The sequence below is a fragment of the Microcebus murinus genome, chromosome 11, assembly GCF_040939455.1.
Source record: "Microcebus murinus isolate Inina chromosome 11, M.murinus_Inina_mat1.0, whole genome shotgun sequence".
In the NCBI taxonomy this organism is placed as follows: Eukaryota; Metazoa; Chordata; class Mammalia; order Primates; family Cheirogaleidae; genus Microcebus; species Microcebus murinus.
Window position 1 is genome coordinate 12,672,126 of NC_134114.1, and position 15,839 is coordinate 12,687,964.

The window sequence follows — 15,839 nt, forward strand, 5'->3', positions numbered from 1 at the left end:
TTCCGCATCCTACCAAAGACTTCCAATGTCATGGAGACAGAATGCGCTTCCCACAAAAATTCAGAGTATGTGTTATACACTTTGTGAAAGTGCAATAACGGGACGGAACTAGTAACAAACCAAGTCTATTTCTGGAACAAAGTAGAAGAAGACGTTTTTCAAACCAAAAACCTTAGATCAAACAAATAAACAAAAAAAAACCCAAAATCAAATGATCATATATGTCCAATGGTGTAAATGATGCCACTTGGTAATGATGATCTGGTGGATAAATAATCACTCTGTCAGCCACACTACCGAGGGCGAGACAGTGGCCCCCTCCCTTGATTTCTGGTTGGTGGAATCATACTGACACTTGTCCTAGACCAGTGGCCTTCAAAGCAATATAATATCTAAAAGACACAACCGCCAAACCAACAAGAGCTATTCAGGTTTAAACAGGGCAGGACACTGAAGTGTGGCCTCAATCCCTGTAAGAGGCAGCCCCTGACTCAGGTCCTTAGAAACCCAGAGCTGTGCAAGAGACAGCTGGGAACAGTGGCCCGCCTAATCCGGACAGCCAGCAGGAGAAAGAGGGAGACTTCTTCTCAGCCTCTTCCCATAATAATTAGATCAGACTTAACCCAGTTACCCATTTTATCTTCCTACCTTTTTCTAAGCTTAGCACACGAAGTGTTTTCCTCTAAGTTCTTTTCATCCCCAAATAGCCAGCATTCTCAAACCAACACCCTGGGCCTCTGAAGTTGCCCCTGCCCCCAGCTCTCCTGTCGGCCTCTTCCATTCTTTTTCTGGAAACATCACTGTAGTCATGTTTCTGTCCAGTCTGCCTGGGACAGTCCTCGGTTGCACCTCTTGTCCTGGTGCGACTATGAACAAATCCCTTTTGCTCTTCTCAGTGTCTCTGTCTAGGCCATGAATTGTAGGGTAACCCAATATAACCCACCATTTTCTTACCCCTGATTGTCACAACTTTGATTTTGTTCATTTGTGTTGGAATGTCATGACTCGACTGTCACCTAATCTGTTATGGTCTTGGCTGGGACCAACACCTGGTGCCACATCTTTGCCATGGACCACTCAGTTTGGCTGAGCACCTCTCACGCCCTTTCTGTCCGGTCCTTGCCATGCCTGCTGCCAGATCCAGTTCTGGGTTGAACTGTGTCTCCCAAAAGGATCCGCTGAAGCGACGCTATCTGGAAAGGTGAACAGTAAGGTCTGGACAGAGCAGGTGCAGCCACGCAGGGAGGCTGGGCGAGGAAGCCAAGCCAGCCCAGTGCAAGGGAAAGGCCGGGAGTGGAGGACACAGATTTGCAGAAGGTAATGACGGATGGGGGCTTGAGGAAGGATAGAAATAAGAAAGAAGAGTCTGAAAATTGTGGGAGCAAAAGGGAGTGGAAGAGGCCACGAGGGAACATCGTAAAAGACTCAAGAGCCTCCAAGGATGCTGTGCTGTTCCAGCTAGATTTTTGTCATGCCAATCTCTGTAGTAGTATATTTCATGTCTGATCAAATATGCTTCTTAATAAAATTTCATTATATGTTGCTAACTTTTTTTTTTTTTTTGAAGACAGAGTCTCACTTTGTTGCCCAGGCTAGAGTGAGTGCCATGGCGTCAGCCTAGCTCACAGCAACCTCAAACTCCTGGGCTCAAGCGATCCTCCTGCCTCAGCCTCCCGAGTAGCTGGACTACAGGCATGTGCCACCATGCCCGGCTAATTTTTTCTATATATATGAGTTGGCCAATTAATTTCTTTCTATTTACAGTAGAGATGGGGTCTCGCTTTTGCTCAGGCTGGTTTCGAACTCCTGACCTTGAGCAATCCGCCCGCCTCGGCCTCCCAAAGTGCTAGGATTACAGGCGTGAGCCACCGCGCCTGGCCTATGTTGCTAACTATTAATTTGTGATATTTAGGAGTTCATGACCACCTGACTGCGTGACACGAGGTGTAAAGTCCACTGTGACCCATTTGCGCCTCACTCAGGGGTTCACTGCAGGGAGGGTGGGGTGATGGCAGGTGGGGAAGAACAGCCAGAAGTGGCGGGGAACTACGGGTACAGGAGTAGTCTCGGGAAACAAAGAGAGGAAGAGGAGGCAGCTTGGGGACAGCTTGAAAACAGGACAGGTGCCCAGACCTCATGCCTCACATCACCCGACTTCACCAGCTTGTTTTCTGTTGTGCCCTGCGTTTACTGAGACCCATGTCAATGCACTCTCCACAAACTCCGGTTTGTGACTCCCTCTCAAAACGTCTGTGGGTCACCTGGGGCTGGTTGGGTTCCTACTTCCTCATTCCTCCATCCTTAAAACACAGCTACTCTGCCTCTGATAGCAAGCCAATTTCTTTAGATTTCTTTATCTCTCTTCGTTCTAGTCCTTCCCCATACCATTTCACCCCCTAAAAACTTCCATAAAACCCCTGCAAAGTTTACAGACTTGCAGAAACCAAATTCCCCCGGGGGGGGGGGCAGCAATATTACCAGTTGGCTCAAACTGCCCTCCAGAGAACATCCCTGTGCCTGAATGATCTCCCTGCCTGCTCTCTTCCTTACAGCTCTCTTCTAAGGCTGTATAGTGTGTGTATTTCAGGGGCGAAGTTCCTTGACGGAGAATCTTTGGTTCCAAGAAATTCAGAACAAATAGCCACAGCAGCGAAAGAACCCTGGCAGGTCTCCCTGCTCTTAGCAAACATAAGGAAGTGGAAATTTTCCAAGTCCACAGACCGTGGAGACAGAGGTCTTTGTGGATGGTAAAGACTGGAGTGACTCAACAAGGGTGGCACACGGCACAAAACAAACCTCGTCTCTTGTGTTTAAAAACACCCTGCAATACAGGGGCAATTACCTACAACCTTCTGTTTAACGATGGGTTATGTAATACTTTGGGTACATGTTGATCTTCCTTATTACATTTTGCTTGTGTCAGTGTTAAACATTTTTTTCATTCCTTGAATGGGAAATGATATAAGATGCTTCTTGGCTATACATTTACCCAGTAGTTTTGGGGAAGCCCAAGAGAAAGGGAGACTTGTCAGCCCCACAGCCCTGTCATTTAATCATCATTTTCATATTCACTTCGAGGGTGCGGGTCGGGCGGCTGGAACGCGTCCTCTGGCCACCCTCCGCCATGTGCCGTCTTGTGACTCCGTGGGCTTGGCTACGGGAGCGCCACCTGCCGCCCCAGCCTTGGATAGGGAGCGGAGAGCTGCTCAGACTCTGAAAGAACTTCTGCTCCAGGCCATGGGTGTGGGGGAGTGGCTCCCAGGCCAACATCCTCTAGCCTGGAGGCTTTGTGAGGAGGAAGCAGCCTCTTTAGAAGCCCTTGCTACCAGAACAGCTGGGCACCCTGCTGATCTTGGTAAGTAGGAAAAAGAGGGCCCTCACTTAAGAGACCTCATAACTGTTTCTTCTTTTTTTTTTTATCTCAGCATATTATGGGGATACAAATTTTAAGGTTGCGTATAATGCCTTTGTCCCCCCTGCCCCCACAAGTCTGAGCTTTGAGCATGACCATCCCCCAGACAGTGCGCACCTCACTTATCACGTATGTATACACCCATCCCCTCTCCCCCCCCACCTGCCTAACGCCCAATTAATGTAATTCCTATATGTCCACTTATGAGACATGGTTTATCTCCAGGCAGTGACTGAGGCTATAAGGAAATGATAGCCTCATCATTAGGTTGTCACAGGAATCTGCCCTTCATAAGAAGCAATTATGTCACCATTGTAAACTGCTTCTTATGAACGGCATGGGCTGTCATTTTCTTATAGCCTCAGTCACTGGCTGGAGATAAACCATGTCTCCGGATGGTTTATCACGTATCTTCTCAGAAACAGGCTTTATGTCCTTCAGGACACTTCAGGGTTCCAAATGATATAGCAACTGGAAGGTGTCCCATAAGTGGCTTCATGTCTATCAGGGTATGAGCAAAATGCCTTCAGGGACTAGGAAAAGTAATGAGTTTTCTTTTGTTTGAGACAGAGTCTGACTCTTTGCCTAGGGTAGAGTGCCATGGCGTCACCCTAGCTCACAGCAACCTCAAACTCCTGGGCTCAAGTGATCCTCCTGCCTCAGCCTCCCGAGTAGCTGCGACTACAGGCATACGCCACCATGCCCGGCTAATTTTTTCTATTTTTGGTAGGGATGGGCTCAAGTGATCCTCCTGCCTCAGCCTCCCCAGTAGCTGGGACTACAGGCATGTGCCACCATACTCGGCAAATGTTTTCTATTTTTGGTAGAGATGGGGTCCTCGCTCTTGCTCAGGCTGGTCTCGAACTCCTGACCTCAAACGATCTGCGCACCTCGGCCTCCCAGAGTGCTAGGATTACAGGCGTGAGCCACCGTACCCGGCCACGAATTTTAAAAATAGAATAAAACAAACCCAAAACTTGAATCTTGAAAAACCCCAGAAGAGAAACGGGGTCCAGTAAGACTGACGGCGTCGATCCCTGATCTCCTGCCCGCACACCAATCCCTGTCTCCTCTGGCATCTGGCACTCTCTCCTACAGCACACACGGACTTCTTGTATTTCAAGAAACTCTTCATTTCAGAATAATTTGGGGTTTGCAGAAGACTTACAAAGACAGCACAGAGAATTCCCTTATCCCCCTCACCCATTTTCCCCCATGTTAACATCGTCTGTTACCATGGCACATTTGTCAAAGCTAAAAACCAACATTGGTACATTACCAGAAACTGAACTCCAGACTTTATTTGTACTTTGCTCGTTTTTTTTTTCCACTAGTATCTTTTTTCCCTTCCAAGATCCCTTCAGGGGCGCCAGCCCGCACTCAGTCGTCCGATCTGCTTCGTCTCCTGGGATCTAGGAGAGCGCTCAGTCTTTCCTTGGTTTTCACATCCTTAGGAGATCTGAGGAGTATTTTGTAGACCCCCCTCGGTGTGGATCTGTCTGACATTATTCTCACGATTAGGCTGAGTGTGACTTTGGGGGAAGAATGACCAGGAGGTGAAGTGCCCGTCTCATCTCGTCGTGCTGGGGGGTCATGAGGGCCACGTGGTATTACCTTGATCACTTAGATGACACAGTGTTTGCCAGCTCTGCCCACTGCACAGTTATCCTTTCCCCTGTCCATACTCTATTCTTGGAGAACAAGTCACCAAATCCAATCCACACTCACAGGAGGAGGGAGGGTGGCGCAAGGGACAAAATTCTAACTCCCGAGGGGGGGGGGGTTGGGGACACGCAACATTTGGAATTCTTCCACTGGGAAGGTTTGTCTCTCCCCTCCCCCCACTCAGTTGTTCAGCCAGTTACAGTTATTTATACAGCAAGGATTCGAGTATTTACCTTACGCTTTGGGGTGATAACCGAGCGCTATGTTATTTCTTTTGTTCCTCAAATTGTTCCCACCACGAACTTGTTTTTGCCTCGCTTCTGCCGCCCTCAACCCCTTAGGCCATCTGGAAGGGCCACCTCCCTGCCTCAGTGCCCCCTGCCACCCTCTCAGCGGGGCTCCCCTCCACTTGCCCAGCCCTGCACCCCTCTCCGGCTGAGCTGGCCTTCACCACGGAGCGAGCACCCAGCCTGCTCCGCGACGATGTCGCTTCCTTCCCCATGTCGCTTCCTTCCCGCCTTGGGCCACACCACGTGCACCCATCTCTGGGAACACACGTGCGACAGGTGACCCCATGCTCTTCTGGATGCTACGAGCGTACCCAGAGCAGTGGGCTGCGTGAACTCCTTCCAGCGTGCCCTTGGGAAAGCCACGAACAATAACCTGCCCATTTCCTCCTCACTTTGATAAAATCTCCAAGACTCCGACCAAGTCCAGATTTCCTTTCACTCCGTGCCACGAATCCTTACCTTTCATGTTTCTTTCCTATTTTGAGGATTAGAGGAAGCCCGAGCTTTAAAAATAGAAAGGAGACTTGGCTTCTTTATGTGCACCTACTTTTAGCATCAAACCATGGCAACGCCATACACACAGTTCATCATAAATGTTCACGGTAGATTCACACTGACAGACGCTGCTTTCAGTCTGAGTATTTGTAACCAATGTGAATTATTTTTCTGTCAGACTTCATTTTATGTTATATTTGTTAATGAGACAATGAAATCACAAGTTGTGGCGAAAACTGTGAAGGGCAGTGACCTGTTTAAGACGCCTCCCGACCCAGCTTCTGTGCCCATCCCAAGCAACTAAAATCTAAACATCACCTCAGTCCTAAATATAAGTGACGAAAAGAGATACGCTGTGTCAGAAACCACACGAGAGGCCAGGAAGTGATGAGTTTCCACACAGTCTAGAGATGGCTGTGCGAGTGGGGACATTATGTTTACATATGTCCCCCCGGATGACTGGGCTCCCTTCTCCCCCACGCAAGTACAGCTGGCCGCACGTGCGGAGACAGACACAAGGAGTTCCTACCAACAACAGGTTCTTCCCGATTACACAGCATTGCAAAGCCCAAAGGCAAAAGCGGGCTCCTCTTGGGCAAGTCAGCTGGGGCACAGGCTTAAACGGGTGGGGCGGTGCCTTCCTCTCTGCCCTGCAGACGGGCATGGCGGCAATTTCGACAGAACAGGGGGATGGACACTGAGCACACACCGGGTGCCTAGGTGTATTCGTTGGGGTTATTCAGGAAAACGGAGCCAGCAGGATGCATAGAGAAAGATTTATTTTAAGGAGCTGGCTCACCTGATTGTGGGGCTGGCAAGCCTGAAATCTGCAGGGTGGGCCAACACGCGGGAAATCCCAGCAGAAGGTGCCATCCTGAGTGTGCAGGCATCTGGAGGCAAAATTCCTGCCTCCCTGGGGGGCCTTCAGTTAGCTGGCTGCAGCCCAGCCTCATTATGAAGGAGAATCTGCTTCCCCCTAAGTCTGACCTAATGATGCTAATTGCATCTATAAAGTACTTTCCACCTAGACAGGTGTTTGACCAAACAACTAGGCACCATCACCTGGCCAGGTCGACACATAAACTTAACCACCACACTAGGGAAACCTCCCAGTGTTCACGGAGGGCCAATGCTGTGGGTATCAAATGGCTCAAATCGATTCTGTAGAAAAGTATTTTGCATCCAAGAAAAACCAATCAATTTTGATCCATAGGCATGCTGCAGAGCAGACAAGAAAATCTCAAGCCTCATTTGTTCCATCACCACGTTCTTACTGGGGGTGTACTCTGTGCGGTCCACGTGGTGTGACAGGTCGTAGGACAGCTCCGGGCAGTGTCACCTGCCTCTGTTAGGAGGAGGAGTAGAGCAGGAGAGGCTCAGAGGCCCCAGGCTCAAAGGCTTCCTCCTGCATTACGTGGGAAGATGTGGACCCAAGAACAGATGTCCCAGGAGTAACCACAAAAGCCTCGAGTAAGGAGTGAAACTGGCATATTCCAGAAATAGGGTCTGGAACCTAAGAAGGTGGAAGTGTAGTTAAGAAGACAGTGAGAGGAGACGAGTCAGGTCCAAGATTTTAATTTTGCTTAACAAACACGCATCAGTTGCTGTGAGTCAGACACAGTTCCGACGTTTGCACATATATTAATCCATTTAATCGTCAATATCAAGCATGCGAGAAAGGGACTGTTATTCTCCCCACGGTGTGTCCTGTGATGCAGGGCCAGGCCCCCTGGGGAAGGAGGGACCCACTCCGGCAGCTGCGGGAGCACCCAGAGAACGGCTCACCGCCGTCAGCCCTCTTTGGGTACGGTCTTCGCGGAAGGAAGCTGCCTCTCCCAATGTCACACCTCCACCCAGGGTGAGCCAGTGGCTGATCAGCACAGGGGTGCAAGAGTGGCTTCCTCGTCCCATTTGGGACAACTCTGCGTGGTGCTGGCTGTGGCCTTTGTGGGGACCAGAGTCACAGCTCAACTTTTCCCTCTGCCCCCTGCTGCCTCTTTCTCTCCCCTCCCTGCTAGTCATCCCAAGAGCACCACTCCCCATTAAACTTGTTCATCTCCAAGTCAGAATCCTGGGGGACCTTAGAGACAGGGGCAAAGCACTTATGTCCCAGAGCTGGTAAACAGAAGGGCTAGGATTGGAACCCAGGCTGTCTGGCTCCAGGGTGGAGCTCTAACCCCCCAAGTCAGGCTGCTCCTGCAGGCCGACTGGGCCACCCCGTGGGCAGGGTTGTGCAGGGCTGTGTGGAACTGAGATTTCATCTTTCGCATCTGAATGCAAGGCAAAGTTTGAAGCTTTGCTTTTTTTTTTTTTTAACCCAAATTATCCCTCAAAAAAGAGGATGTGGTCAGACACTTATATACCAGGGCTGTACATTCCATTTATTTTGAATAGAACAGTACTGGGGAAGGAAGAATGGTTGACATGATATCAGTGCTAGCTCAGGGGCTTGTAGATATCATAGACGTTCCTGATATAATTGGTACAGATCATAATAAGAACAATAATAATTTTAAAAAGAGAGGTAGGAAAAGAAATTTATTACAGATTTCATAATGCCTTGTTGGGGGTGTGACCTCACCAGTGAAAAGGCATCAGAAATGTGAAATGTCATCATAAATAGCCTTTCAAACGTTTCTTCAAAAGTAATACAGTAAGAGGTCGCTTGATGAACACTGATCAGAACAGTTGTTCACAGCTTAGTACAATTTCCAGTGACCTCTCATTTTTTAACCTGCTCTATCACAACTTAGACAATTTGTTCTGGAAAATGTGTTAGACTCAAAAAGTGGCCCTTGTTTCAATAAAACTGGCATAAAGAGAGCATAGGAAAAGCAGCATTTGAAAACTAAAACATTATGTAAAGAAGATGGAATTTTTACATACATGAACATAATTAAATTAGCAGTGATTTTACAGAGATCATAATTAGTAAGAATAGAAAATGTGACACTTTACATTTGTATTTCTGGAAGCCTATAAATTCAAGGTGGCCAAAAGCCACACCTGGACCTTGGCAATGGAAAGGGTGTGGTCACCGCATGTTCAAGGTCACCTTGTGTTAGGCATATACTGCATCTGCATGGAACAGGGAGTGGCCAAAGTAGTCAGATTCGGCTACGTGGGGACCAGCCTCCTCAGGCCAAGAGAAGGAGCAGGGGGCCCAGGAGGGGTGACAGCAGGGCACACGGGACATGTTTTGGAGACAGAGCCAAGAAGGTTTATCCATAGACAGAGTGTGTGCAGTAAGGGACAAGATGAAGTCGAGTGAGACTTCAATCCACTCAACCTGAACACCACGCAGACCTTCAAAGCGCATTTTGGAAGAACACCAGATGGCCCGGGATCCTTGACTTATTAAAACAGGGATTGGAAAACTTGTCTGTGAAGGGCTGTATAAGGGGTTCAGCTTTGCAGCCGGTGGTCTCTGTTACAAATCCTCAATTCGACTGTTTCGCCATGAGCAGACAGACAAGGGTGAGCCATAGTTTGCCTACCTCTGCATTTTACAAACGCACACACTCACACTTTATATAACTTACTTAAAAAGTTACCTATTTTGAAACTGATTAAAGAAAAAAAAAAAAAACCATCTGGAAGAAACTATATATCCCCCAACATTAATAGTGATTATCTCTATGATTTTTATTTTCTTTCAAGTATTTTGAAAAACATTTCCCCACCTACGCATTCCTTGTATAATCTGATAAAATCTATAAATAAAAAATAAAGTCTCAGATTCTCTTTTAAAAATCTGCAGATACAAACAAGTCCAGGATTCTGTGTTTTGGTGTCCTGTTGTCAATCATGCTTTTTTACTGAGTGTGATCAGTGATATAATTTATTTAATATAAAATTTAATATAAAAATACTTAGAAGGTCATCAGTAACTCATTTCTAAATGACAAAAATAAAAATAAGTTATAGTTGTATTTCCTAGACCTGGAGAGTAGCTGCGTGAGGAATGGGGAAAGTTGTTTTTTATTGCATTGGCTAAGTCTCTGGAAAAGATTGCATCTTGAATTAGCAGCTTGACTGTTTTCTGTCCAGATAAATATTGTGTTGCTAGGACTGAAATTGCCACGTGGGTCACCCTGTCGTATAATTAGCTTCTTATCATATCAGGTGCAAATCAAACCAGCAGCACTTGCTGCTAATGTGGTAATTTAACACATCAGATACACCGTTTTCATGTATCAACATCTGATTTAATGCTATCACCACCCACCAAAGACACACGGGTTACTGTGCAGCATTGCTCAATGGCAAGCTTAACCGTGCTCAAGTTTATAGCTATATCAGCTAGTTCGGCCTAACTTTTTGCACCCTTAATTGCATTACTTCATGTTTTGTCGGTCCAACCCAACGTGAAATAGGGTATGGGGTAGAAATTTAACCCTGGGTGTCCTTTTGGTGCATGAATACTATGCTCAGCCTCTCCCGTTCAGGTTCATCTCGCATGGTCGTCGTTAGGTTAATTTTCAGCCTCTCTGTTTTAATCAGCAGCAACTCAAGTCTAAGCACAGCCGGATACAGCTTGACCTATGTCCGAAGAGCTGCACCCTTTACTCTCCATATCATTCGACAATGCTCTCCCTGCCCCGGGAGGCCAGGGCCGCGTTACAGCCCCTCTCCCCTCTCTCCTCTCTTACTCTTGCTCCTCCCTTCCCAGGTGCAGGTCCAGATACACGTCCTACAAGCCCATCTCCATCTCACAGTTCATTTCTGCAGGACCCACCCTGGCTACAGGGCCACTCCTCTGCATCTAAACTGTATTCACTTCCCCCTGCGACTGTAGCCCTTTGCCTGAACAGTCGACCACGAAAGGGCAGTGTCTCTGGCATCCAGTCCTCTCACTGTGCTGGGTCCAGTGCCCGTGCTCCCAGGGGCATTTCTGCCAAGTTGACCCCTGGAGCCAGCCTGCCTGGGTTCGGATGCTGGCTCTACCACCTGCTGGCTGTGTGATCTTGGGCAAATTACTTTACCTCTCTGTGCATGCTCCCTCATCAGTAAAATGGGGATAATAGTACTTCATAGATTTGTTGTGAAGATTTAATACATATGTCAATGTCCATAAAGTGGATGAAGTATATGATTATGTTGGATTAAGTAGAAAGATTGGATGAGAATGTAACCATCTGCAAAACACAGAATAGGGCTTGGCATGTTGACTGTCTCACTGAAGTGTCTGTTTTTAAAAATATCCAAGAGGTAAAGAGATCCAATTGTACATTTTCCTTGTTGCTTTCTCCAATCACAATGATCTTTCCTTTCTCTGACTTTCATCAGAATTTCAACATAAGAAATGAATGGTCCAGAGCATTTGAGTCATCAAAAAAAAAAAAAAGAAATGAATGGATTAATGAAAGGAATGAAGGAGGGAGGGAGGAAGGAAACTATTTCTTAGCTTTCTTAATCTCTCATTTTTGGTCCCTAACTACTAACCCCTTGGTGACAGATAATAATCATAGCAGCTAAAATGTATTTACTACGTACCCAGTTCTTTATGTTAATTGTTTTATATAATCCTTATAGTGTCTCAAGGAAGGTGGTCCTTCCCATTTCACAGACGAAGAGGCTGAGGTTGGGAGAAGCAAAGTGCACATCTTGCCTGAGGTCACAGAGCTTGGAAATGGCTGATCCAGGACTGTGTTTTTCTTCTCTTGAGTCCCTCATTGCTCACAGTACAGTTCTAGACTCATCATAGATGCTTATTAATGACCAAGTTTGGTTAAACGACTGACTCATTTAGCAACTGGTTATTATTGCCAACTGCAAGCCAAGCATCAGGAAGGCAAAGATAAGAAATGGTTCCTGTCGTCACCAATTTTAAGTCTGGTGGGGTAGACAAATCAACAAGCAATTACAGAGCAAGGTGACAGATGCTATTAGGACAGGGAAAGTACGAAAGGATATGGAAATCCACAAAATGAGCACAGGACATAGTCTCGGGGGTCTGGCAGTCACAGGGAAGGGATGCCTTGGTGATGCTAAAGGGTGTGCTGGGCTTGGAAGTCGAGAAAATTCCAGGCAGAGGCAAGATGACACCTGACACATCTGAGGAACTGAGAAGGGGGATGGTTAGACAGAGCCGAAGGGGAAGGGGAGGGAGTGGATGCTCACCAAGCATTCACTGCACAGGAGTTTCCTTGAACAAATTAGCCTGCGGAGATCGCTGGGTTTGGTTTCTCTTTCACAACACACAGTGAGGAGAGTAGGAAGGTTTCCATGCACCCTTCCTCCGGTTACAAGGTTCCTTTACACCAGTTAGGAGAGAGAGTCCCACGAATATGTCAGACCATGCAGGACTATGTCTGTCCTGTTAAGGTATTTAGATTGCTGGGATGGGGAAACAGATCCAGGATCTCCTTGGCCTTGGAAAACTTCCTTAAATGACAGATACAGGAAGGCACAAGTGGAGATTAAACAATAGTTCCTAATATCCAATGGAGACCCAATGGCATCACATGTTCATAGCTAGTTTTTCACTCAAGTCTTTGGGGGTTAAGGTCTGATGCACAGTTTTCTAGAACACCCAAGGTCTCAACTTACTAGTGTTCAGAAGGTTTTTCTGTTTGTGTTTTTGCCCATTTTGTTACCTCACATGGAGTCTCCATGCAGACAGTAAAGAGAAAGACTAAAGCAATTACCCAGATGCCGTTGAGTTTTACAAAGTGTGCCACCGCTATCTGCATATTCCTGGAGAAACTTTCACAAATCACCTGCACATGTAATAACTGTGGGAATTCTCAGCATAAAGTTACAGTTTAAGCGCCCACATGTGAGGAAGTTGTGGGGAAACAAGCTGGCTTCATTGTTTATCATCAGGGTATCTTTGTTTTATAAACTGTTAGAACTCCTATAACACAGCTCACGTAAAAGCACTGGTGAAATGTAGAACAATAACAACAACTACTTCGAAGACAGATAATTTAGAAGAATTATCTCATCCCACAAAATGAATTGCAGATCCCAACACAGATGCAAACATACATTTACACAATATGCTGTCTGAATTCATTGCATGAAAGATCTGAAAAAAACCCTTTTAGGAAGATGCACATCCTGGATTCTAAACTTTAGGGTTGGAGGGAATTTGAAATGCACATTTTCACAGTTGATAAGAGGAACACAAAGTCCGAGTGATCTAAGATTCTATAAACTGCTTAACCCAAGAGTCTAATCACTGCCCCCATCCCTCCTCACCTTCCAGAAGTGCCAAATTTCAAGTGGGGAGACAGTATGTCCAAAAGCAGGCCAACCTAGGGGTCGCCAGGCCTAAGCCTTTCTCAACGAATGCTCACGACTGAAGAACTTCCTGTGGTAACCAGCAGAGGTCGGACAGGGAGCCCCAGAGTGATTATGGTGAGAATTCAGACCCCTGTGGGTTCTAGGACACGACTGGCCCACAGTATCACCCAGGGTTCCTGGTGTCCAATAATATCGACTTACTAGGGCTGGTCCAAGCGGGAAGGGAATTCACTGCAGGGTAGCTCAGGGAGTGTCTAGGAGGCTGGAGAACCAGGTCACAAATGTGACTCAAATCACACCACAGAACTGCTCCCCCAGAAAGACCAAAGGAAGCGCCTGGTGTCGCCCCCCAGAAGGGTGCACATCTTAGAACCTTCACCACTACTATTTTGGAAAATGGATGTATTGACCACTGCCCTGGCCAGAACGGATTCCTTTAAGCCTGCCTCTTTCATTTCTAGCTTCTAATGCAAAGTCTGGCGAGAATGCACCTGGCTGGTGGGGTCTGGGGTGACGTGCTTACACCCTAGTTTCAAGGGCGGCTGGGGAAGGAAGCTCGGCTCCTACTTGGCAAAGGCATGAACTCATAAGTCAGAAAATTCCCCTTCGTGGGACAGTCCTTCAAAAGGTCCAGGCAACCAAAAAGAATAACACATTTTCCCTGCACTACTGATTTACAATAATGAACATCTTACCAACAACAACAACAACAACAAAAATCCTAGCATTAGAGTACGTTCACGGTAGCTGAGACTTTGGTTGTGTATGAGAACATGACTGTCTGCACATACTTTCAGCACTGAGATATGAATTACCCAGGACTTAAGCAGACCAGAACAGACCAGAAGGGGTGCCCCCAAGGTTATCGTCCTGCGCTTGCAAAGGGCACCCCACTTGTCCAGCCGCTCTGGCGAGCGAGGATGTATAGAGCAGGGCAGGGAGGAGAGAGTACCAAGCTTATTTCAGCCGACCTTACCAAGGCTGAGGCAATCATGTGATAATGTGCGAATGAATCAGAAGGGGTAGCCCGGGTATTTCTGTGCTCATGTCAACATTCACACTCCAGTTCCAGCCAGCTGCCTTTTTCCTTTTCTGAGTTTTCACAGGAGACGCATAACCTCTATCTTAGTAATTTGCTGAGAGGAGAAGCCCCCTCAGTACTATACTCTGCACCAGCGGCGGGAACACTGATAGTACATCCCTACCAAACTTCGAAAGGAAATGTCTTCTGCCGCCATTTTTCTTCTTCTGTATATAATGGTCTCTTTTATGGAAGCCAGATCACTCATTCATTCTACAGGTATTTTTACTAAGCATCTATTAAGCGCCAGGAGCTCAGGAAGGTCCTGGAGATCTAGCGGTGGACAAGAGAGACAGGCTCTCTGCCTCACGGAGATCCCGGGATGGCAGGGAAGCTGGACATAAACAAGCGAAGACACAAATAAATATACAAAGACCCATCTTTGTTAAGAGGAACAAGAAGCTGCTATGAGAAGCTGGATTCTTAACAAAGTGGATTTTATTTTAATTTATTTTTTTAATTCAAAAATGCTTTATTGCTAAAAAATGCAAAAACAAAAAAAAATCTGAGCCTTCAGAGGTTCATGCCTCAATTTTGTTTTTGTCTTTTTAACTAGAATGCCTATATTGCTTTCCTATCCTTTCTACTCCCTGTCAAATATATTTTTATATACAGTGTATGTTTTATAAACATACAAACATATTTTTAGTCAGCTCACTCCTAGGCTGTCTGGCTGGGGTCAGCTCTTGCAAGATGTGAGCATTCCCCTCAATCTCAGCAATGCCAAGTGCAGGGAGAGCCCTTCTCAAGGCCGGAGCAGGGGCCACTGCGTGCGCGCTGCCTCGGGTGGGCAGAACAGCCACCTGCCACGTGCACCTGCCACGTGCACCTGCCTGGTCTAATGTCATGCAGGAGCACACAAAGCAAGAATCTGGCGGCTTCTTTTGTCTCCTTGGGAGCCCCCTACCCACCCACTTCACTTCTCTTGCTTGAAATGGACCATCCAGATGAAAGCCAGGAGGGATCAGAATTTTCAGGCCAGATTTCACAGAAGTAGAACCCTGAGGCCCTGAAACCAGGGAGCCCACTGATTCACTCCCAGAGAGAAGCACTCACAAAATGCCCTGAAGCTGGACAGTGTTAATACAAACCCAAACGTACTCCTTATTACAGCAAATATGAAGAATCCAATTACTCACAGGGGAAACGGGAGTTACAAGGGTTATTAGTCAGCATAAGTGGATCAACTCACAAGACACCACTTGCCAACCTGGTTCACCCCTTGGACCTAGACATGCCAACACTTCAACACATTTTAACTCCTCTCCCAAGGAGCCACCAAGAGACAAGGACGTGGGACAAACATATATCTCCCGTTTCATTTTCTCAACACTCTGACATTTGTTCCTTCATCCCATCCAATAGGAAATACTAACTCCACAGATGTGTCAGATTGCATCAGATGGAAAAATCACGAATCACCGTGGGGTGGGACGGTTGTTTGCCAAAAGACCGGAAATCGGCGCAAGGTGCCGATGGCACCAAAGTAAACGAATGCCTGAGATCATGTTTTTACAAATTAAAATTAGAGTTGGCATGTTTTATAGACGAACGGGCTACAAAAGTTCATCTCAGACTCTTGTCTTGTGGGAACATCCTGGCGGATTAAAATAATGTTTTTCCAACATGGATTTGCTTGAGGGCC

The 15,839-nt window shown here is 46.8% G+C and overlaps 1 protein-coding gene across 1 annotated transcript in view; it reads right to left on the reverse strand.

Annotated features, from left to right (window-relative positions):
* The window catches only part of RETREG1 (reticulophagy regulator 1), a 135,021-nt gene that overhangs the window by 45,698 nt on the left and 73,484 nt on the right, over positions 1-15,839 (reverse strand). The gene's annotated exons all lie outside the window — the stretch shown is intronic.